This window comes from Stegodyphus dumicola, chromosome X2 (assembly GCF_044657685.1).
Source record: "Stegodyphus dumicola isolate Sdum_Otavi_A_Nest chromosome X2, ASM4465768v1".
Lineage (NCBI taxonomy): Eukaryota > Metazoa > Arthropoda > Arachnida > Araneae > Eresidae > Stegodyphus > Stegodyphus dumicola.
In genome coordinates this window covers 135,023,470-135,048,552 of record NC_140781.1, presented here as the reverse complement: position 1 = coordinate 135,048,552, position 25,083 = coordinate 135,023,470, and the positions used below count along the sequence as shown (strand labels likewise).

General features: G+C 34.1%; 1 pseudogene; it reads left to right on the top strand.

The window, feature by feature from the left end:
- Positions 1–2,842: 2,842 nt before the first annotated feature.
- On the top strand, positions 2,843–3,445 carry LOC146992918 (uncharacterized; annotated as a pseudogene).
- Positions 3,446–25,083: the final 21,638 nt, after the last annotated feature.

Below are 25,083 nucleotides of genomic sequence, written 5' to 3'. Positions count from 1 at the left end.
CTATGGTGGTGCATCAAACTATTCTGTCATCTTAGATAATCAATAATATTTTTTATTTCAGTTTAATCATCTATTTATGTCACACCTGCCATCCTCTGAAAGGCTATTGTTAGAAAAGCATTAACAATATATTACCTTGTTAAAATTTTACACCATAAAAATTGATTTATTCTCATAATTTTAGATGACAATAACCAATAATAAAAAAAGCATTACTTAATTATTTAAAATGCACATGCATATTTTTGAGAGGCCTACGGAAACAAATTATTTTAGAGGTTGGAAACCTCATGGTTCTTACAGCCGTGTTACAAATTATCATTCACTCCACCCGCCGTATTTTCTTCCTTTCATCCCGAACCGAAACCGGCATCTATCTACGAAAATATTTCTATCTATTCGTTGTTAAAATATTCAGAAAAAATTATAATAAATAAGAGAAGAATAATATAAATCTGCAAATGCGAACAACGACAGTGATAATTCAACAAAATGAACGCAAGAGGAATGGTTGCAAACTTCGAACAAACGAATAGGACAAATCTGCTGGGTTACCAGGTTTGAACTATTATCGCCAAAGTTGGCAATGTTTACATTTACCGGGTTCTCTGCGGAAGTGCTTCCCAAAATTATTCTCAGCTATACTAAAATCATTTGCACAATGAACCATATCACTCGCAACACAATCAGAATTATCAGACATACCACAATTGGAATTATCGCACACGGTTATTGCTTCCTGATTTTGATTCGATTTAGAATCAAAAACACCTTCTGAGGAAACAGAAGTGGGCAGTTTTTCTTGATTTTGTGCAGAAGATATAATAATCGAAGCAAAATAAAAAAGAGAACTGTATCAGCGTTCACACGCTACCACAGCAGTCAAAGAGCAGAGTAAATAACAGTAAATACGAGGCGCCTTCAGGAAAATGACGACATGCGCAGTAACCTGCGCAGATGTTCAGGGAGGAACCAGGAGGAAACTAGCGTCTGAGGCACTGAGGGCAGATTCTTTGGCTAGACGCTTGTGATGTGACTAGCGTCTACATCCCAAAACGGCAGCCTATGAGAGAGGCGATTCTATTATTTTCATCGGGGAGTAGGGGAATTAGAATGGTTTTCTGAGGAATGCAACGGCAGTGGACTATATGTTTGCTTAGATTTGGAAGCTCAAAAAATTGCTAAACTGGATTGTCTTAGTTTCTACGGTTACTTACAGGGAAATATTAGGCAGTTTTTTCGGTTTTCTGATAGAGGGCAAGTAGAAAATTTTCCTTTATAATCCGCTTTTATCTATTTAAACTTCAGAAGATTTAAGATGAAGAGAATATATTTAACACAACAGAACGCAATCTTAAGACTTGTAAATCTTTTAAAAGACAACAGCAAATTTTTAAACATTATTGTAAAAAATATCTTCTCTTTTAATTATAATAAATAATGAGATAATGCATGGATGAGTTGTTAATTATATGATAACTATGCATTTATAAAAAGCTTTTAGTGATGAACTATAAATAATATTTTTAATTATCGATGTATTGTTTTTTTAAAAGATTTACAAGTCTTAAGCTTGGTTCTATTGTGTTAAATATATTCACTTCATCTTAAATCTTCTGAAGTTTAAATAGATAAACGCGGATTTATAAAGGTAAATTATCTATTTGCCATCTATCAGCAAACCAAAAAAAAAACTGCCTAATATTTCCCTGAAAGTAACCGCAGAAACTAAGGCAATCCACCTTTGCAATTTTCTGAACTTCCTACTGTCTGTCTACGGTAAGAACAGCTCCCGCCACGGTGTCTGGCGAGTGGCGGTCGCTATAGCAACAGGGCTAGTATATTTCAAATAGGGACGAACCAATGGTTGCTTTATTGTTATTTTGTTTTTGGCGACTGTTGGCTGAAGGGAAAAGAGTTTATCATTCGTCTTCTTAGTTTCATTCCAGCTGCACGCATCTTTTCTTAAGCCTTATATTATTACTATTAGCTATTTTTATTCTCGTTGTTATATCTTTTGTACTGGTATTTGTTCAAATTTGCTTCTATTTAGCTTGATTTTCGTAGTGCTTTGTTAATCGCCAATTTTTTAAAATGCCCTTCCAGTTTAAGAAAGGTCACCCTTTAAAGTCTCAGGCACGTCAAATAGTGTACAATGTCGCAGAATTTTGCGCTTCTGAAGCTTCAGCGAACTCTTTAGTAGTTCCTCTTCCTCAAGTTTTGAAGAGAACATCGCAAGCTACTGGAGTATTGGAGTATACAATTAAAAAAATTAAGCGCAAAGTATCAACAATGGGGCAAGATCAACTTCTAAATACGCCTGGAAAGAAACGTAAAAGCCCTGCTAATCATAAGTGCGAAATTGACGATTTTGACAAATGCGTTATACGGCAGACTATACAAGACTTTTACATCAAAGAAAAGAAAGTGCCATCTGTGCGGAAATTATTGCCTGTCTTGAGGCAAAAAATAGACTTCCCGTGGCAAAAAGACTCATTGTGCAAAGTTTGGCGTTCGATGAATTTTCGCTGCAAGGAAGTGTGTTAACAAAAGAAAAATTCTTATCGAAAGACCTCACATTGTATTTTGGAGGAACAATTATTTACGCGAAATGAAGAAACTCAGAGCAAGTGGACGCCACATCGTTTACATCGATGAAACATGGATTGACAGCAATTTAACTTTTAAGAAATGTTGGCAGCATGATACGGTTTTGGGCGCACAGATAAATGTCAGTTCCAAAAATAGGATTGTTGTCCATACTGGCTCTTCCGCAGGATTTATTCCAGGTGCCCAACTTATATATAAAGCATCAGCTCAAAGCGGGGATTACCATGGGCAAATGAACTATGAAAATTTTGAAAAATGGGTGTAGGAAAAGCTTCTTCCAAATTTACGACCTCAAAGTGTGGTATGCATGGATAATGCCCCGTATCACACAAAAATTGAAGATCCGACACCCACGAAATATGCTACAAAGCAAACAATGGTAAATTGGCTGATGAAGAAGACGATATGCTGCGATCCCAAAATGCGAAAAGCGGAACTGTTCAGCTTAATAGAATGCAATCGTCCTAAAAAAGTAATATATAAAATTGACAACATCATAAAAGAAAATGGGCATCATGTTGTACGTCTCCCTCCTTACCACTGTGATCTAAACGCAATTGAATACGTTTGGTCATCAGTTAAAAGACTGATCAGGGAAAGGAATGTGACTGGAGACTTAAGCTTGGAAAATTTGAAAAATTTAACACAAAAAGCTTTGGATGAAGTCACTTCTCAATAATGGCAGGCGCACTGCAACCACGTAGAAAAACTTGAAAATTATTATTGGGACAAGGACGAACTTTTAGAAGAGATAGTGGATGGATTAATAATTCAAACTGGCAGCAGCGATTCTGATTCTGATTCAGAAGAAACGGAATCTTGCGACAGTGACTAGATGACTTTTCAGATGTTATACCAAAGTCCTCCACGAAGGCATTCCTCTTCTTCATCTGATAGCTTTGTCAAGTTGTAAAGATATTTCTAGGTTCAATATTTTCTTTGCCACTATGTAAATGAAAGATTACCAAAAGTGGGCAACAATGAGCCTTCGGCAGAGGCGAAACCCCCCCTGTGGATAATAAAGAACACTGAATGGTTGCTTCATTTCCCATTACTGTGTTCTTGGGGACCCACAAGCCATGGTATAATTTGCTTAAAAAATAATTTTTAATCTTTAATTGAAATTAAATAAGTTTTGTTTTATTATGAAAATATTAATACAAAATTATATTAATGAACAATGCTCACTGCAGTTATAAAAGCCAAATTTTGTATAATTATATAAATTTCGTATAATTTTAAATATAAAATAGGTAACTGAATAATTTAAGAGACCTTAATTTTGTTCTGATTTTAACATTTTATTATGTTACAAGCTATTACAGTGTCTATAAAAAGCAGCATGATGCATAAATGGGCGCTGGTAATTAAGAGGCCCAGCAGCGGCCGATCGGTAAAGTCACTGAACACTTGTAGTTCGGTCCGAGGTTTGAATCCCGTGAACGGGCTGGCTGCATGGTTGTTTTCCCCATGTGTAACGTGTATACGAGGCAGTTTTCCTTAGCAAGCCCTCCACGAATGCATCCCTCCTCTTAGGCATTTAACCTTGGAGGCTTTTCGTAATCATATAAACCAACCCAAACCACTGGTAATTAAGTAAAAACAGTTTTGATTTTAATTTACCTTCGCTTCCTTTCGTCATTCAATTGACCAGCTTTTGGTTTAGTTTGAAGGTATGGGAAAAGAAGAAATGTTCGCAAAAAGTATTTATTGAGAGCATTTTTCTTCAAAAATAAGCACGGATTTTTAAATGCATTTCCCTACAAGTTATTTTGATATATTTTTACTCATTGTACATCTAGAAAGATGGCAAATTCAGCGACTCGCACCTCACTCGGCAAAATCAAAGACCGTACCTTAACTGCAAAAACTTTATTTACGCCATCAATTTTCATTTTCGGAAATTTAATGTCGGGGTCAACGCAAAGGGTCAACAAGCATTTTACTTGAAACTAAAACAAAATGTGAATATCGCCAAATCATCTTTAAATATGCCAAATTGGCAAACTGAGAAGTAAATCTTCAAGACACCGCTACGAAAAATGGGTCACGGCTCGTTTCTATGGCAACAGACAGCCGCAGACAAACTGGCGAGAGCTGTTCTTACCGTAGACAGACAGTACCACTACTTCCCGCCAAGCACATAGGCCGCAACGCGGGGTTCTTCAATTCTCGCTAACTACCTCCGCGCTCGTGCAGTAAGAATATCACACACCGAACTTGTTTCCTCTCTATTTAAATCATACTACTTCCGCTGATAATTTGAATCCTTGCGCGTTCTACTCAAATTTACATATTCTGGCATTGGCAGTTCCAGGGGAAAGTAAGGCTTGACAGGAAAGATAGTTTAAACTTAAAATAAATGTTAGTTAAAATAAATATAAACCCTACATTTGCCGCTGCCAGAATTTGGAAAACTTGGAAGCAGGTCCTACAAACGACCTGTTGTAAGTTTCTCTAATTCTGAACTAACTGGCGAGAACCTCGTTTACACAAAAAAATCTTATGTAACAAATTGTATTCTGTTGCTCGTTTTAACTCTCTCTTCTTACAGCAACTTTTCCTGGACTTCATCAATCAATCTTGGTCTTTCCTTCCAGCATCTGGAAGGAATAAGTATCAGTATCTTTCTAAATACATTATAATTTACACTTTCTTGACACAATAAATTTTCGTTTTTAAACGATTCGTTTTTCTTAGTTATTGCTTACTTCACATTCATTCAATTTTTCAAGCATTAATTTAACTTTACCCTGGCTCTCCACCGTGTGTGGTGTCAAACGGGAATATTCGTGTTTTAGTATTGCAACACTTCCCCTAACCAAAATGATTTGTTAGAATTCAACGACCAAATAGACACACCTTACTCGACATTCTACAACTCAAGGAGCTACTTTCATAGTCTTAAAAATTCAAATGTAGGTGGAGAACCCTACAAAACACATTCATTCTAACTTCCCCCTCATTCATCTTTAAACATGCAGGCTTTCGCTCTAAAGCATGACTTTACAGTTTAATACTTAAATTTTGACTTCATTGCTTTTAAGCATTCACTTTTAGCATCTACAATTTTATGCTTCTAGACTAAATTCTACTTTTGCATAACCTTCAAGTATTTACATACATTTACAAATTTTTAATACATATGCTTTTTACAATTTACCATAAAATGAATAAGAGAAAATAAATTTTTACTTTACTCATTCTTCGCCAAGCTGGCGGCACTGAAAGTAAAATTCTTATTAATACAAGAATACGAAGTTATTTTTATCTTCGGCCAAATTTTGGCTTTAACATAACAGAATTAGTCTTTCGACCAACAGAAAATGCTTGTTTTTAGCTTTTACACTTAAAGAAAATAATACTTTTGCCTTAGCTAAATAAAGTAAAACAAAACTAAGTCTCAACCGAGACATATTGACTTTCGTCAAAACATAGAACTTCGTACTTATGCATAACATTTCGGAACAAAAGAGAAAAAAATTTTATAGAAGGTTTTAACTTATCTTTGAGTTTTCGATGCTTGAAACTCCGTCATCCGTTTTTGGCAAAATTGATCCCAAGTTAGAGGTTTCATGGATGTCAATCTTCTCCTTATTGGTCTCCGAGTGTCGTCCACGTTGCTTTTTCTTTTGCGTCCTCTACATGCTGGCCTCTTGGCGGAGTAATCGTTGTAACCTCACATTGTATTTTGGAGGAACAATTATTTACGAGAAATGAGAAAACTCAGAGCAAGTGAACGCCACATCGTTTACATCGATGAAACATGGATTGACAGCAATTTAACTTTTAAGAAATGTTGGCAACATGATACGGTTTTGGGCGCACAGCCAGTTTCCCTTAGCAAGCCCTCCATGAAGACATCCCTCCTCTTAGGCATTTAACCCTGGAGGCTTTCCGTAATCATATAAACCAACCCAAACCACTGGTAATTAAGGAAAAAGCAGTTTTGATTTTAATTCACCTTCGCTTCCTTCCGCCATTAAATTAACTAGCTTTTGGTTTAGTTTAAAGGTATGGGAATAGAAGAAATGTTCGCAAAAAGTATTTATTGAGAGCATGGGTATGTAAAAAAACACTTTTACTTTCAAGATGATTCCATATACATTTAATGATGAAATTTTTAGTCATTATTAAAGCACAAGCAATAAATTAACAGAAAATTTTGAAATAAAAACATAGCAGAACGTCATTTAAAGACTGAAGAAATTGCTTTGAATGTTCAGGTAGATCAGCTAGAGGGGAGAACTATAAAAATTAAATTTATTTTATATTTATGAAGTGCGTCTATACTATATTACAGAGAATGGGGCAATCAAGTAGATTTCTAAGATGTCATCTATGATTTTGCAAGCAAACAAATAAACAAAAAAGAAGCAAAATAATAGCATGATTTTTTTAAATGTCAAAATTAAAATTTTTCTTCAAAAATAAACACGGATTTTTAAATTTATTTCCCTACAAGTTTATTTTTACTCATTGTATATCTAGAGGGATGGCAAATTTAGCGACTTGTACCTCACACGGCAAAATCAAAGACCGTTTCTTGACTGCAAAAGCTTTATCTACGCCATCGAATTTTCATTTTCGGAAATTGGATGTCGGGGTCGACGCAAAGGGTCAACAAGCATTTTACTTGAAACTAAAACAAAATGTGAATATCGCCAAATCATCTTTAAATGCGCCAAGGTGGCAAACTCAGAAGTAAGTCTTCAAGACACCACTACGAAAAATGGGTTAGGGCTCGTTTCTACGGCAACAGACAGCTGCAGACAAACTGGCGAGAGCTGTTCTTACCATAGACAGACAGTACACACAACTGTGAGACACTATTTATTGTAAATGATCACAGCTTCCTCTCGTTTTGACTACACCCATGGAGACAGTAATATTTTTAGGATATTTTCTACTACTTTTCCTTTTCTTTTTATCCGCGATTAAATTCACATATAGGTATGATGGATAAAAAACGGTATTTTGATTTGTGATCTCACTTCGTCCATCCAAAAATGGAGTTGCTTAGCTTTTGCGAAATGTTTGATTTTGTTCAAGGAGGCGTAAATTCTCGCTATATTACTGAAGCAGAGAGAATTTTAAAAACCGCATCATTTAGTGAAGCACGGAACTTTACTTGAAAAACCCAATGTACAAATTTTGACTTCCTATTGAAGGATAAGTTCTATAGTGTAATGATCGCATGAAATCGAAGGACATTTCATTGTTGAAAAAGGAGAAATATATATATATATTTTTTAATTTAATTTCTTGTTCATGTAAAGGAGGAACTGCTGGCTGTTGTAAGCATTGAGTCGCTGTTTTGGTGTTAACGTTCACTGATTGTAAACAAATGATTTCATATGTATTTAACTTGGGATTTCCAGAAAATCTCTGCTGTCAAGTGTCTTTTTTTTCCATAAAATTTATTTTGAATGATAACATACTAAAAATATATTGATCTATATATGCGTTTATTGTATTTATACTTACATAATAGCACACGTAATACATATCATTATATGTTGTACATTATATTATAATTTATACATAATATATAGCTATTATATACTTAATAGCACTACTTGTTAGATGCAATTTTGAGAATATCAACAAGCAAAGCACTTAAAAATGAAAAAAAGACACTTGTAATACAAATATTAGTGTTTTGTATGTATTACAGAAAATACATGAAATGAATAATACCATTACCAAACACTTCCAAAAAAAAAAAAGAAAAAAAAAAAAAAAGAAAAAGAAAAAAAAAAAAAAAGAGCAGATTAAGTATTTCCTACCTCAGTACTTGAGAAAGCAACCCTGCCATATAAGAACGAGTGTGCCCTATAAAGTTCTTCATAAAACCATTCTTCTTCAGACTGATAACCAATGTGCTTAGTCATATTCAAAGACCCTAATCTAACCTTACCTTTCCTTTAGATTCTATATTCACATGTTATATCTTCATCTGTTAAGATTTGTTCATAACAGGAACAGAATTGATTATGTTTTCACCTTGCAAACCTTTATAAATGTTAAAAATTTTCTTAAGGATTCTTAATAACCTTATTATTTAGAAATGTGTTTATTGTTGTTTTTATATTAACAAAAGCATTTAAATATAAAATATCAATTTTAAAAATAACTGAAGTTTTCTTTTAACCAGTTTTGCTTTTCTAATGCTGTTTTTAATTAGTAACATTATGTCTGAACAAAAAATTTAAGAATAAGTCTATTAAAAAGGTCTGTGTGATAAGTCTATTAATTAATTACATTGTATGAACTTCATCATCTTTGAATATGAAACACTGAACTAACTCTTTGAATATGAAACATCCTAAATGAAAACACCGAGTCCATTCCAATCCAATACAAGAATAAATTATACATATCAAAATTCACAGTAAGAGCTTCTCCGTATTATATTACACAAGGATTAGAAACCAAGTCTCCACTTACGAAATCTTACACTGACATGATGGTCTTGTACTGAAACAGAATTGTAGCAACAAAGATGATATAAATTACATTATGCCAAAGAATTATTTAAATTTCCTGAATAAATTACAGCATTTAGATCAACCAAAGACACACACAAAAAAAAACATTTCAGATTTGTTGTAAAATTGGTGCCTTGTCTTTCCTTATCCTATAATAACTTCACACATTATCTACACATTTTTCCTGTCAGTCAAGAAGATTGATGGAAATATTGTCCTTGCAAAAATTATTCTGACATATATTTGGAGAAACAGATATTTCTTTTTGAGTTACATTATAACGTTGCGCGCCTCCAACTTGCACGCAACCAAGAGGTGACTGTGAAAACTTGTATAAAAGATAGAGCCTTGTGAAGGGTTTAAGTCCCTTTTTATTCAACGTAATAAAATTACAATTGCGTGCTCTTGACGCTCACAGACTGTGCCAACTTGGCAGTCAAAATAAAAATAATAACCTGAAAAGAAAGTAAAGACAAGATTCTAACTACGAGGTTCTCTAAAATAACTAACTCACCGCGTTTTACAATACCGCTGCTAATTCAGCAGACTTGAAGCTCACTGGAACGATTACCACTACTTCCCGCCAAGCACATAGGCCGCAACGCGGGGTTCTTCAATTCTCGCTAACTACCTCCGCGCTCGCTAAGTAAGAATATCACACACCGAACTTGTTTCCTCTCTATTTAAATCATACTACTTCCGCTGATAATTTGAATCCTTGCGCGTTCTACTCAAATTTACATATTCTGGCATTGGCAGTTCCAGGGGAAAGTAAGGCTTGACAGGAAAGATAGTTTAAACTTAAAATAAATGTTAGTTAAAATAAATATAAACCCTACAACATGATCAACAGAAACTATACAGATATAGCATATAAAAAACTTTGAAAAATTATATCTTGAAACTTGTGGAAATTTATTTGGTTCGATAATCAAGAGAAAAAAGTGGTTTTTTAAAGATTTCTAAGTGCTATAAGAAACCAACGAGAATTTATGAGTATGTTTTGATATCGTGTTTATCCATTATTGGGGCTAACATGCATTGTTATCAGTTTTTGTTTGCCCCAAATGGTCGAAGGTTGAGTAAAAATGTTAGGAGTTTGAAGATAATCATCAATATACCATAATATCTTTGCAATAAGAAATATAATACCCAACAACCCCAAAAAAAAAAAAAAAAAAAAAAATATTTATCAAATGAATTTTAGTATGCCATAACGGTTTCGTGAGAAAATATAGCACACCTCTTAGATAAACAACTACGAGGGCTATCCAGAAAGTAGATTACGTTTTGGAATAAAAAAATAAACAAAGTATAGGAAACAAATTTTATTATATACAGATGAAAGCCACACTCAAATACTACTTTTCTACATAGTCACCATACAAATTAAGGCATTTATCGTAGCGATGTACGAGCTTGGAAATTCCTTCGTCGAAAAATTCGGCCGCCTGCGCCTTCAACCACTTCGTTACCTCTTCTTGCAGCTGTGCGTCGTCATCAAAACGCTGCATAGCCAGCCACTTCTTCATTGCTGGGAATAGGTGGAAGTCGCTCGGTGCCAGGTCGGGACTGTACGGCGGATGAGGAAACAACTCCCACTTAAAAGATTCAAGAACTTTACGAGTGACATTTGCCGTGTGGGGCCGGGCGTTGTCGTGAATCAACAAGATCTTAGAGCTCAACATTCCTCTGCGCTTGTTTTGAATTGCTCTTCTGAGTTTTTGGAGAGTTTGGCAATACCTTTGAGAGTTTATTGTAGTGCCTCTTTCCAGGAAGTCCACCAAAATTACACCTTTTCTGTCCCAAAAAACAGTCGCCATCATCTTCCTTGCCGACATTGTTTGCATGCATTTCTTGGGTTTTTGGGGAGAACTTGTGTGCCCCCACTGCATTGATTGCAATTTCGTTTCACAGTTCACATGTTTCACCCATGTTTCGTCACCAGTAACGATGCGATCGAGTAAAGAGTCACCATCCTTATGGTAAGCGTCCAAAAAGTTCAACGCTGCAGCCATTCGCTGATTTTTGTGGTCCTCTGTCAAGATTTTTGGAATCCATCTTGCACAAAACTTGTGGTAACCAAGCTTTTCGCTGATGATTTCGTGCAACAAACTTCGCGAAATTTGTGGAAAACTCAAAGAAAGTTCCGTTATTGTGAAATTTCGATTTTCACGGACTTTAGCATCGACTTTTTCGAGAAGTTCGGCGGTCACTATGCTGGGTCTCCCACTTCGATCTTCGTCGTGAACATTGGTTCGGCCATTTTGAAATCTTATGACCCACTGACACACCTTCAGTGATAATGTTGTCCCCATACACTTCACGAAGCTGCCGATAGATTTCTATCGGTTTACAGTTTTTTTGCAGTCAGAAACCTTATTACTGAGCGCACCTCGCAGCTCGCGGGATTTTCAATTGACGCAGACATTTCAAACCGTCACAGTATCTGAACGGAGCACAGCACGAACCTCTCACTAGCACGGCTAGATGCAGACTGAGCTGCGCAACGCTCTGACCCCAAGATGGCCGCGCTAGCCCCGCCCCTAGCGGACACAGACGGAAACGTAATCTACTTCCTGAATGGCCCTCGTACAATCATTATATACAACAGCCATTTCATTAAAAAAAAGGCATAAATTATATTAATCAGATAAAATTTGTTGTAAGAGCTTCATTATCTGGTTATAATTCTTAAGCAAACAAGAAACCATTTGAAGTACCATAACATAATTTTCATAAGAGAATTCCATCCATCACAGAATATTAAAAGCACTTTGTTAGAAACAAGAGATTTTACGGTAATTTTCCAACCATATTCTAATATTCAGATTGAAGATTTTAAAATTTTATCATTTAAAAAGTACAATTTCATAGAATGCACATTTTTGATTCTTTATTCTTAGGGAAAACATTGTATTTTTACAGAAATCCAACGCTTTCTTTCTTATAAGTACATAGACTCCAGAATTCTAATGTAATTCATTATGATAAAAAAGGTATTTGCCAGCAAAATGACGGTTAACTATAAAATAATAACCATTTGTATAATATAATCATATAAACATTTTTATGCACTGTCTTTGGTCGCATGTGTACCAGGAATGCATAATAAAAACCTAACACTTTTATAAAATGCTAAAACTAGGGGTTGGATAATCAGAAAATACTTAAATATTTAGTATTTGAATGAGGCTGATTGTGTATGCTTCATATAGCTTTGTCCAAAAAGAATGTACTATTCGTATGTAACACAGAATAAAGTATATTAAATTACTGTTGACAATTTCAGTTTCTTGGTGCATATTTTATAGCTGATTATACACATGTAATATTAATGTGTGCCAGTTTTCAATGGAAAGTACTACACAAGGGCACCATCTACTTGTTATACAGTATCATTCCCGTGCTCGTTACCGCTGAGCTGCGGTTCACAACACTTCAGAATCCATGCAATCGGCTTGTCACGTGACCAAAGAAGTGACGTTTCCATTTTTACTGTACGATACTATGTCAAATCTACGATAATGTGTAAAAGATATGCCAAAATTATTAGTTGCTATTATAGCTTATCCAACAAAGACTTCATCTGTGGCCGATGTATGGCGTCACCCCTGATCAACTTCTTCACTACTGAAGACTTTTATTACAAGTGCACAGGACTTTTCCAGTTTATGGAATTTAACGAACTTTTACAGGTCCTTAGGGGATTGATAAACATGTAGTGGTAAAGGCCTTCGGGTCGAACACCACTTAACGAATGATGATCTCCGATCTCAACGACAAAACGTTTCTTCTTTTACTTTTGGTAATAATTTAGACTCAGATTTTTGCACTTTTTTTTGGGGGGGGGGTGGACACAAAATAACTAACCTATTAATTTAATTTATTTACGCGAAAAAATATTTTCTTTTAATTCAAAGTTTAAAGAAAATTATAACGATATTCGTTTTATGGACTCTTGATAAACGTGACCTTCGAACTTCGATGCCGGCTTCGAACTTTGGCGCTTTGGAGACAGATATTTCGCTCATGGCCAGCCGAGCAACTTTTGGTGAGAAGAAGTTTTTTTCTTAACCAAGGAGGTTAGAATAGCCTCCTCCTTGTTCTATTCTAACCACCTTGTTTTTAACAATACATATTCTTTGCCAGTACCTTCGAGAGTAAAGTCATTTAATCTTTTATTCCAGTCCCTTGAGAAAGCGTTTAAACCAGATGAGCTAAAATTGGAAATTATTTTGAATATTCTGGGTGCAGTGGTGTAGCTAGTGTCGGGCAAGGGGGGACATCTGTCCCCGGGCGCAACATCCCAGGGGCGCCAAATTGATGCTACGAAATTTTTTAATGAAATGTTTTCCATTTTTGGCACACAGAAAGGGGCGCAAATTCTTCAGTTGTCCCCGGGCGCTGGAAACTCTAGCTACGGCCCTGTCTAGGTGAGAGCGAATAATTGAATAGTTTATTTGACTGAAGAAGACATGTGAAATTATGATAAGCTTAGAACAATAGTGTTGAAAGAATTTCAGACACCGCCACAAGATTGTTATACAGTTTTCAAAAAGCGCAAAAATTACATTCAGAAAGCTATGTTTAATTTGCGTCAAGATGAAATGCTACAGTTGAGTATTATTGTCAGATGAGCTAAGTGAGTGATTTTAAATTATTATGTGAATTAATTGTATCAGATGAAATATTCGGTTTATTTGATTGCGAATTGATGACACATATTGCAATTAAACAAGGAGAATCATATTTTAAACCGCAAAAGCTAGGTCGAGATTGTGAAATTTATTTAACTTCAAAGGCTAAATGTAAAACTGAATATAATGTATTTATGAAACCTTCTAGTGGAAACGAAATTCTAGATTCTCACTCAAAATTAATATTTCTAAATTCTCTATAAAGGCAATTAAAAAAAAAAAATTATCTTACCTTTTCTATCTTCCGAATGGCCAAGGAAACATCCATTCTGATCACTGAACTATCTAAATTCAAAGATTCTTCAAAATATTGACACTTAAGACTTCTGAGAAACATAAATAGATTATATTTATACACAATTAACAGATTACGTTTAGATGAGCATTACGCTCTTTCCTTCATACAATCTTTCTAGTTCTTTCATCATTCGCACAAGCCTCCTCTGATACATATGTGATATGTCGTGTATTAATCATTTGTTCACAGTCACATAATATAGTATATAACTCTTCGTAATTTAAGAAAGTTCGGCCTTATATTCTTCTTAAAAATTTTCTTTCATAATTCGCACAAGCCTCTCCCACCAGGCAGCAGTCGGATGTTTTAATTTCCATTGTGTCCTTTAAATAGAAACAGCTGAATATATGGCGTTCTACTTCACTTTCTTAAGAACACTGTTAGTCCGTACCAAATTAGTTCCGTTGTCAGAATATATTTCATAAGGTCTACCTCTTCTAGCAATGAATCTAGACTATCCAAGCTTTAGATCCATCACGGAGATAGAGAGGATCCGCTAGATCTACACCGACGACTTCAAAAACGGCCCTTTCTCTAAGTCTGAATTCGGGTGGAAATCTTGACTCGACTATTACTCTTTGTGTAGCAAATCTTTTACATCTTACACATTTCCTGATAATATTTGATAATATTTCGAACAGTTTTTCTGGATTTTATATCCACAATTTTTCTCTATAATTTGTCATTAAAATGCTGCAACAGCATGCTGGAGTTCTACATTTGTCTCATAAATTAGTCTCTAAACAAGAGGGTGTTTTGAAGGTAAAATGAGAGGATATTGGAAATTTTCTTCATCTTGACGCTGTAGGACGTCCGTATTCGCTCTGAAAATTCCATTTCGTCTACGATTAGTCTCAATGCACGAACAGTGGGGTCTTTTATGCATGTAAATGGTTCTTTCTGTTCCAAACCTACAAAGTGTCTTTTCAACATTCTCAAATTCATCAACTGAGATATCAGGGATTGGGTTTTTGACGACTGTCTTTTGATGGCTTTACTGTCGAAGACGACGTATTTTGGGACAACTCGATTTGATATTCGCGATTTGAAGTTCTTTCTCCAACTGCGCTAGTTTGATTTTATCTATCTCTACCTTTGTTTCGTTTTCAAGTTTTTGTAACGCGATTTTTGACTTGTTTTCGGCTCTGAATTTTTTCTCCTTGCTTAAGCGCGTAATCAACTAAGCTTTTACTAACTTTTGATAAGTTTTCAAAACTTTATTATTTCTTTATAAAAGTTTTTAAAATAACAATTTTCACATCTTTCGCAACGATTAGATCTAACTCCGCAGCGAAGGGTTTAAACTCTTCTTTCCTTAATTTAGCTCCGATGTTAATGAGAGTGACAGAGTGGACACTGCGAGGATACACGAAGAAAGCATGGAATTTTGAGATAAGTATCCTTCTTTCATCTAAACTAAATCAAATCTAAGTGCTTTTAAATTAATAAATATATTTTTTCACCAGTATTTAGCGTTAAACAATGCTTGAAATTGCTCATTGCTTGCGTCTCTTTTTGTGGTAACAATTCCAAACAGGCGCTAACTTCGTTATCAGTTCCCGTTTGTCAACGATTCTGCTTTCTGAGCCTGCCCTACTATACAGGTTAAGCCCTATCCTTAGCCCTGTCTTGTTTTGAGGAATTTCCAGTTTCCAGAGAGGGAAAATGGAGATTTTGCGAAGCGACGTGTATGTTAGGTTGCGCTATGCGCTACTTCGCTCTCCTATCTCCCCCCCCGAGATCACTTAAATATTTTTTGCCTTTAAATACTATACCTCATCGATTTTTTTTTCTCGAACTGTTGTTTGCTATCTGTTTAATGTCTAAATGTGAGGGATCTATTACTCTTCATTGCCTTAAATAAATTCTTAGAATTATGAGATAATATAAATACTGTTTTCTTTAATGTGTTAAACTAACATTAATTAACAAGCTTATATAATAGCTCAAAATATTGTAAGAATCAAACACGCATTATATAAACATTATAAAAAAATCTACATACATTTATTAGTGTTACGAGGGTTTATTCTGAAGTATTATAATGTCACTTTAAGTGAAATGATAGAAATTTTCACTCAGGGAAGGGACATTCTGTCTGGCTGCCTGGGTTCCATCCCAGTGTCTGTTACAAAAGTTTCATAGAAGAATTTTAAAAATCCAGAAATGAAACTTATGAAGAAATTATTGACCATAATTGGTTCTATGATTTAGTCATTCTCACAGACATAATAACTAAAATCTTAAACTTGAGGGCGGGAGAACTAAACTAAAGTCTTTGAATTAAAGGGTATTATAAATTCCTTTTAAATCAAAATAATTTTGTGAAAATATTACACAAATATAAGAAATATACATTTTTACCATAATGTAATGTACTTTGAAAATCTGGAGAACTCAAGCGTCAAATATAAGAAAATTGAAACAAACTCATCGAGCTTAAATTAGATGTTTTGGGTGTATTTAAAATTAGGCCAACTACTTCATTCACTTCAAACCCATTACATAATAGTAGTAATTCAGAAGTCAAACAACAAAAATCAGCGTTAATTTACAAAATTTTCACAGGACTAGTTTCGATGGTTTTACAGAACCATCATCTTCAGCTGCAAAACCGCAAATGAACAAGATAGGAAATAATGTTTAGATAAGATAAGAAAGCCTGGACAAGAATAAGCAAGTGGCGCCATCTGTTGGCGAAACCAGAACTAAAACATAATTTCTCTAAAAGCCGAAGGCAAATTTGGATTGGAATTAGGATCGTTAACTAGAACAGAAAGATTTTTATGAATGTGAAATGCCTCTAGAAAATCCAGTTCTCCAATGGAAGATGTTTTTTGAATAATTTTGGCAGCAGAAAAATTGAAAGTGTGATTTTCGGACCAACAATGTTGAGCAACAGAAGACTTCTGTGTTTCCTTTTTTCTAACATATGCCTCATGATCTTTGACGCAAAATTTTAAGGCTCTCTTAGTTTGGCCAATGTAAATTAAACCGCACTGGCAAGGAATTCTATAAATACCCCAGGAATTCATATCCGGAATGGGGTCCTTGAGTATAGAAGTTGATATTTTATTGATGGGAGAGTAAACAACCCGAAAGTTAAATTTCTGCAAAATATGTGCAACTTTATAGCTAATTGATGGAAAGAAGGGAATGACAACAGAATTTTTATAATCTCCTAAAATAAGAGTGTGGCTTTTAGTGTGTTGAGATGAGAATTTTTTAACTGCTTGATTAATAATGTTGGGTGAAAAGCCCCTGTCAATAGCTATTGCTTTTAAATAATTTAGTTCTTCATCAAGGGCTAGTTTGGAGGAGCAAACTTGAAGAGCACGGAAAACATAGGAATAAAATGAAGCTAACTTTTGTTTAGTCGGATGACATGATTTAAAGTGTGCTGGAAGGCAAACCGATGAAGGTTTACGGTAAACTGTAGTACTGAAGTTGGATGTGTTACGTGTGACCAGAATGTCGAGAAACGGAAGAGAATTGCAAGTCTCAAGTTCAAAAGTGAACTGAATAGCAGGATCAATAGAATTCATTGTTGAAAGAACTCTATTTAAATCATCTTTATTTCCTTTCAAACAGGGTAAAAGTATCGTCTACGTAGCGGAACCATGCCGGGAAGTTTAAAGTTTCAAATAATTTTGATTCATAATAATGCATGTAGATATCAGCCAGGATGGGACTGAGGGGGCTTCCCATGGCTAATCCCTCAGTTTGCTTGTAATATTTATTTTGGAAAACAAAATGTGTGTTTGTTTCAAACAGAGTTGAGTGAGAGAAATTAGCTCATCAATTTCGATGCAAGAGAAATGAAATTCGCGAAGTCTGGTTTCTAGACATCTTAATGCACCCTCCACTGGGACATTGGTGAATAATGATTTTACATCAAAAGAAACCATGAGTAAATTACTAGGAGAAATGTTTTTAACTTTTTTTACAAACTCTATTGAATTTTTTATGGTGTAAATGTTATTGTCTAATAGAGTTGAAAATCTAGAAACTAAATATTTAGCTAATGGATACGAGGCAGTACTTAAATTTGATACAATAGGGCGGAAAGGAATACCACTTTTATGAATTTTGGGAAGAGCATATAATCTGGCACAATTCGCAACAGATGGGATAAGTGAATGTTTTATGTTGGCTGAAATGATTTGCGAAGATTTGAACGCAGTTTTTATTTTTGACAAATCCGAAGGTGAAGGATCTTTAGGGATCGGATTATATGGTCCTTCGTTTAAGAGTTTAGTGACACCATCGATGTAAGTGTTCTTATCCATGACGACTATCTGGCCACCTTTGTCGGCCTTTGAAATGACAATATCCGGGTTAGAATGAATCTCGCGCATTGTAGCTCTTTCTCTCGCAGTTAGATTTGGTTTCGAAGGTTTATTATTGAATTTCACATTATGAGCGATAAGATGCCTAATCATTTCTTTCTGTGAATCTGAAACTTTACTGAACTTGAAACCTTTTTCGATAGGAGCCAAAATCTTTGGAATTGAGGGTTTACAGGTTTGTGAGAAGTTAAAATTATATTTTAGAATTCTCTCTTGTTCTTCTGAAAGACTAACATTAGAAATAATAACTATTGGCTTGATGTTTACAATGGGAAGATTTTTTGAACTACTTGGACTGGAAGACTGTAAAAGAAGTTTTTCGAATTTAACTGCAAGGGTGTTTTTATGATGGTTAACTGCATTCTCCGTTCTAGACCAAGACTTTTGTTCAAGGGCAGTGAATTTTGGATATGTTTTAGCGAGTTCCAGATGAAGCTTATAGAGTTCATGTTCAATTTTGGACAATTGTTGACGTGTATCCCTTATCACGGACCGAAGTAAGGCAAGTTTGCAATTTAACAGAATTCTTGAAACGCGACTCGAAGGTTTTTGATTAGATTTGATTTGAATAAAATTGGGGATCAATTTTTTACATTTACATTTAAGTAAAAAGTCAAGATGATTCAGGAATTTTTGCCGTTTCAGGCGTAATTTAGTGAAACGATTAATGGATGAAGGCATGATAAACAAGGCAGAAAATTAAACTAAATTAACTGAGCAATAATAAAGTACACACAAAATAGCAGAAAAATCCCTCACTGAAATGAATAGAAAACAAAATGTTTGTAAGCAAAATGCATGAAATCAGACAAGCAAAGCACAATATCCAAATGTACAAAACATAAACATAATTTGAAAAATTGCAAAAATGTACTCACCGAAACTCCTACAATCACAAAATGGCGGCCACACCACGTGCAAAAAAGAAAGCAAAATGTAAGCCTGTTTGGGGCTTCTATAATTAAGACACAATAACACGCCGTATAAATACTAATTCAGAAGTCAAACAACAAAAATCAGCGTTAATTTACAAAATTTTCACAGGACTAGTTTCGATGGTTTTACCGAACCATCATCTTCAGCTGCAAAACCGCAAATGAACAAGATAGGAAATAATGTTTAGATAAGATAAGAAAGCCTGGACAAGAATAAGCAAGTGGCGCCATCTGTTGGCGAAACCAGAACTAAAATATAATTTCTCTAAAAGCCGAAGGCAAATTTGTGAAATATAATAATAAACCTTCGAAACCAAATCTAACTGCGAGAGAAAGAGCTACAATGCGCGAGATTCATTCTAACCCGGATATTGTCATTTCAAAGGCCGACAAAGGTGGCCAGTTGGTCGTCATGGATAAGAACACTTACATCGATGGTGTCACTAAACTCTTAAACGAAGGACCATATAATCCGATCCCTAAAGATCCTTCACCTTCGGACTTATCCAAAATAAAACCTGCGATCAAATCTTCGCAAATCATTTCAAGCAACTTAAAACATTCGCTTATCCCATCTGTTGCGAATTGTGCCAGATTATATGCTCTTCCCAAAATTCAAAAAAGTGGTATTCCTTTCCGCCCTATTGTATCAAATTTAGGTACTGCCTCGTATCCATTAGCTAAATATTTAGTTTTTAGACAATAACATTTACACCATAAAAAATTCAATAGAGTTTGTAAAAAAGGTTAAAAACATTTCTCCTCGTAATTTACTCATGGTTTCTTTTGATGTAAAATCATTATTCACCAATGTCCCAGTGGAGGGTGCATTAAGATGTCTAGAAACCAGACTTCGCGAATTTCATTTCTCTTGCATCGAAATTGATGAGCTAATTTCTCTCACTCAACTCTGTTTGAAACAAACACATTTTGTTTTCCAAAATAAATATTACAAGCAAACTGAGGGATTAGCCATGGGAAGCCCCCTCAGTCCCATCCTGGCTGATATCTACATGCATTATTATGAATGAAAATTATTTGAAACTTTAAACTTCCCGGCATGGTTCCGCTACGTAGACGATACTTTTACCCTGTTTGAAAGGAAATAAGGATGATTTAAATAGAGTTCTTTCAACAATGAATTCTATTGATCCTGCTATTCAGTTCACTTTTGAACTTGAGACTTGCAATTCTCTTCCGTTTCTCGACATTCTGGTCACACGTAACACATCCAACTTCAGTACTACAGTTTACCGTAAACCTTCATCGGTTTGCCTTCCAGCACACTTTAAATCATGTCATCCGACTAAACAAAAGTTAGCTTCATTTTATTCCTATGTTTTCCGTGCTCTTCAAGTTTGCTCCTCCAAACTAGCGCTTGATGAAGAACTAAATTATTTAAAAGCAATAGCTATTGACAGGGGCTTTTCACCCAACATTATTAATCAAGCAGTTAAAAAATTCTCATCTCAACACACTAAAAGCCACACTCTTCTTTTAGGAGATTATAAAAATTCTGTTGTCATTCCCTTCTTTCCATCAATTAGCTATAAAGTTGCACATATTTTGCAGAAATTTAACTTTTGGGTTGTTTACTCTCCCATCAATAAAATTCCAACTTCTATACTCAAGGACCCCATTCCAGATATGAATTCCTGGGGTATTTATAGAATTCCTTGCCAGTGCGGTTTAATTTACATTGACCAAACTAAGAGAGCCTTAAAATTTTGCGTCAAAGAACATGAGGCATATGTTAGAAAAAAGGAAACACAGAAGTCTTCTGTTGCTCAACATTGTTGGTCCGAAAATCACACTTTCAATTTTTCTGCTGCCAAAATTATTCAAAAAACATCTTCCATTGGAGAACTGGATTTTCTAGAGGCATTTCACATTCATAAAAATCTTTCTGTTCTAGTTAACGATCCTAATTCCAATCCAAATTTGCCTTCGGCTTTTAGAGAAATTATGTTTTAGTTCTGGTTTCGCCAACAGATGGCGCCACTTGCTTATTCTTGTCCAGGCTTTCTTATCTTATCTAAACATTATTTCCTATCTTGTTCATTTGCGGTTTTGCAGCTGAAGATGATGGTTCGGTAAAACCATCGAAACTAGTCCTGTGAAAATTTTGTAAATTAACGCTGATTTTTGTTGTTTGACTTCTGAATTAGTATTTATTCGGCGTGTTATTGTGTCTTAATTATAATAGTAGTAATTAAGAAAAATGGAAAAAGATTCCAAATATGTTAAATAACAATTCTACTGCTCTAGAAATCGAAATAACTGATTTTTCATCCTATTTAAGCTCAAGAATATCACGAAACATGCATTATATAAACAGTAAAAAAAATCTATATACATTTATTAGTGTTACGAGGCTTTATTCTGAAATATTATAATGTCACTTTCAGTAAAATGATAGAAAAATTCACTCAGGGAAGGGACATTCTGTCTGGCTGCCTGGGTTCCCTCCCAGCTTCTGTTACAAAAGTTTCATAGAAGAATTTTAAAAATCCAGAAACGAAACTTATGAAGAAATTATTGAACATACCTGGTTCTATGATTTAGTCATTCTTAGAGACATAATAACTAAAATCTTAAACTTGAGGAAAAGGACAGAACTAAGCTAAAGTCTTTGAATTCAAGGGTATTATAAATTCATTTTAAATCAAAATTAATTTTATGAAAATATAAGGAATATACATTTTTACCATAAAGTAATGTACATTTTGCCACTTTGAAAATGTGGAAAACTAAAGCATGAAGTATAAGAAAACTGAAACAAACATTTGGAAAATCTCATCGAGCTTAAATTAGTTTCTAAATTAGATGTTTTGAGTGAATTTAAAATCAGGCCAACTACTTCATTCACTTCGAACCCATTACACAATACTAGTATTTAAGAAAATGGAAAAAGATTGCAAATATGTTAAATAACAATTCTACTGATCTAGAAATTGAAATAACTAATTTTCACCCTAATTCAGATCAAGAATATCACAAAATGCCATTTGAATAGTCCTAGATCAGAAAAATCATGAACTGATAAACTTTCAAAAAGATAAATTCGTGCTTTCGATCTACCTAAAAATGTGAAAGAGGATTTTCAACAAGGAACTTGTTAAAATCTATGTTCAGATACAGGATAACAAACAAATATCCGAATGAGTGCATGGATTTAGCCATAATATCGTATGTACAAGGAAAAAAACTCTCAGAAGAAATGCAGTGTTAAATTTTTCTTAATTCTCATACAGAACTAGTAATAGAATAGCTCAAAATATTGTAAGAACCAAACACGCATTATATAAACAGTAAAAAAAATCTATATACATTTATTAGTGTTACGAGGGTTTATTCTGAAATATTATAATGTCACATTCAATGAAAAGATAGAAATTTTCACACAGGGAAGGGACGTTCTGTCTGGCTGCCTGGGTTCCATATTAGCTTCTCTTACAAAAGTTTCATAGAAGAATTTTAAAAATCCAGAAACGAAACTTATGAAGAAATTATTGAACATACCTGGTTCTATGATTTAGTCATTCTTAGAGACATAATAACTAAAATCTTAAACTTGAGAAAAAGGAGAGAACTAAATTAAAGTCTTTGAATTCAAGGGTATTATAAATTCATTTTAAATCAAAATTAATTTTATGAAAATATAAGGAATACACACTGTTACCATAAAGTAATGTACATTTTGCCACTAATGTACATTTTTCCGTTCTTTTTCTTTCACGATATCATGTTTCTGCAATCCAAGAGTGCACAAAAATGATGACAAATTACACTAGAAGGGGCCAAGGGGGGAAAAAAGGAATCATTAGATTTTAACTGCTCAGAAATTAAAGAATAGTTATACACAAAGAGAAATATCTAATATTGTTTCTTAATACATAAAACTTCAAAAGGAGCTTCTTTGTTTTAAATTACGGAAATGTGCTACATTGTTGCTAAAATCATGACTGCAGTCGATAGAAAAGCAAATGATTTTCCTAATATGACAGAAGTACAGTAAGCGAAAGGAGTTTTTAATGTATGGGTACAACAAGAATAATGAAAGAAAAAAATTTATACAGTTATTACGGATGCACGGAATAAAAGGGATAATGATCTTCGATAAGAGTAAATAATTTCAGCGCTGGTAGAAAGATGGCACCAAAAGACAATAAGCAGGTAATTTTAAATGACAAATAAACAAAATAAACTTTACCGTTAGCTTTGAAGCAGGTGTTATATATTAAATTATCTTAATTAACACACAGAATTAGTGAGATAACAGATCAAAAAAGAGTAAGAATCAAACTTGCAATATATTATATTAAAAGAGCTATACATATATACTTTTAAAGATTTTTTTTTTTTTAAAGGGCTCAAAAAACACCATTCTAAAAACAGATTTCGAAGCGCATCTTGGAAGCAAAAGTCATAAACCATAAAAGAAATATTTCATTCAGAATTTTAACGTAAGAAATGTTTCTAATTTTAAGGGTTGTACCTAGGTACTCTCATCCATGAGAGAGGACAGCTTAGTCCAATGTACAAGAAATTATCCTGAAATATTACCACGTCACTTTAATGAAATTATAGCAATATTTCACTCAGGGAAAGAACATATTGTCTAGCTGCCCGGGTTCAAGCCGAAAACACATCAAATGCCATTGAATGTTACAGCATTTTGAAATGTCGCAAAAAATTTAAATGCAATTTTGTGGAACAGCTATAGCAATTACCTACATACTAAAATTTTGACCAAAAATTCAAGAAAACTAAGATACTCTTTTTTTTCTTTCGAAGGAATCAAAGTCATATACTAATGTAGGGATGCTCAACTTATTGTACTATAAAACCTAAACACAGGAATGAAATTTTGTCAGCTACGTGAGATGTCCAATACCGAGTAATTCCATAAATAAATTGTAGAATAGAACCTACGCCTGAAAACACACGAAAGGCAAAACATAATTCAAATACTTTACTTTTAGCCTTGAAGCAGGTGTTTTATGTTAAACTGTCTTAATTCTCATACAGAATTAGTAATGGAATAGCTCAAAATATTGTAAGAACCAAACATGCATTATATAAACAGTAAAAAAAAATCTATATACATTTATTAGTGTTACGAGGGTTTATTCTGAAATATTATAATGTCACATTCAATGAAAAGATAGAAATTTTCACACAGGGAAGGGACGTTCTGTCTGGCTGCCTGGGTTCCATCTTAGCTTCTGTTACAAAAGTTTCATAGAAGAATTTTAAAAATCCAGAAACGAAACTTATGAAGAAATTATTGAACATACCTGGTTCTATGATTTAGTCATTCTTAGAGACATAATAACTAAAATCTTAAACTTGAGAAAAAGGAGAGAACTAAACTAAAGTCTTTGAATTCAAGGGTATCATAAATTCATTTTAAATCAAAATTAATTTTATGAAAATATAAGGAATACACATTGTTACCATAAAGTAATGTACATTTTGCCACTTTGAAAATCTGGAAAACTAAAGCATGAAGTATAAGAAAACTGAAACAAACATTTGGAAAATCTCATCGAGCTTAAATTAGTTTCTAAATTAGATGTTTTGAGTGTATTTAAAATTAGGCCAACTACTTCATTCACTTCAAACCCATTACATAATACTAGTATTTAAGAAAATGGAAAAAGATTGCAAATATGTTAAATAACAATTCTACTGATC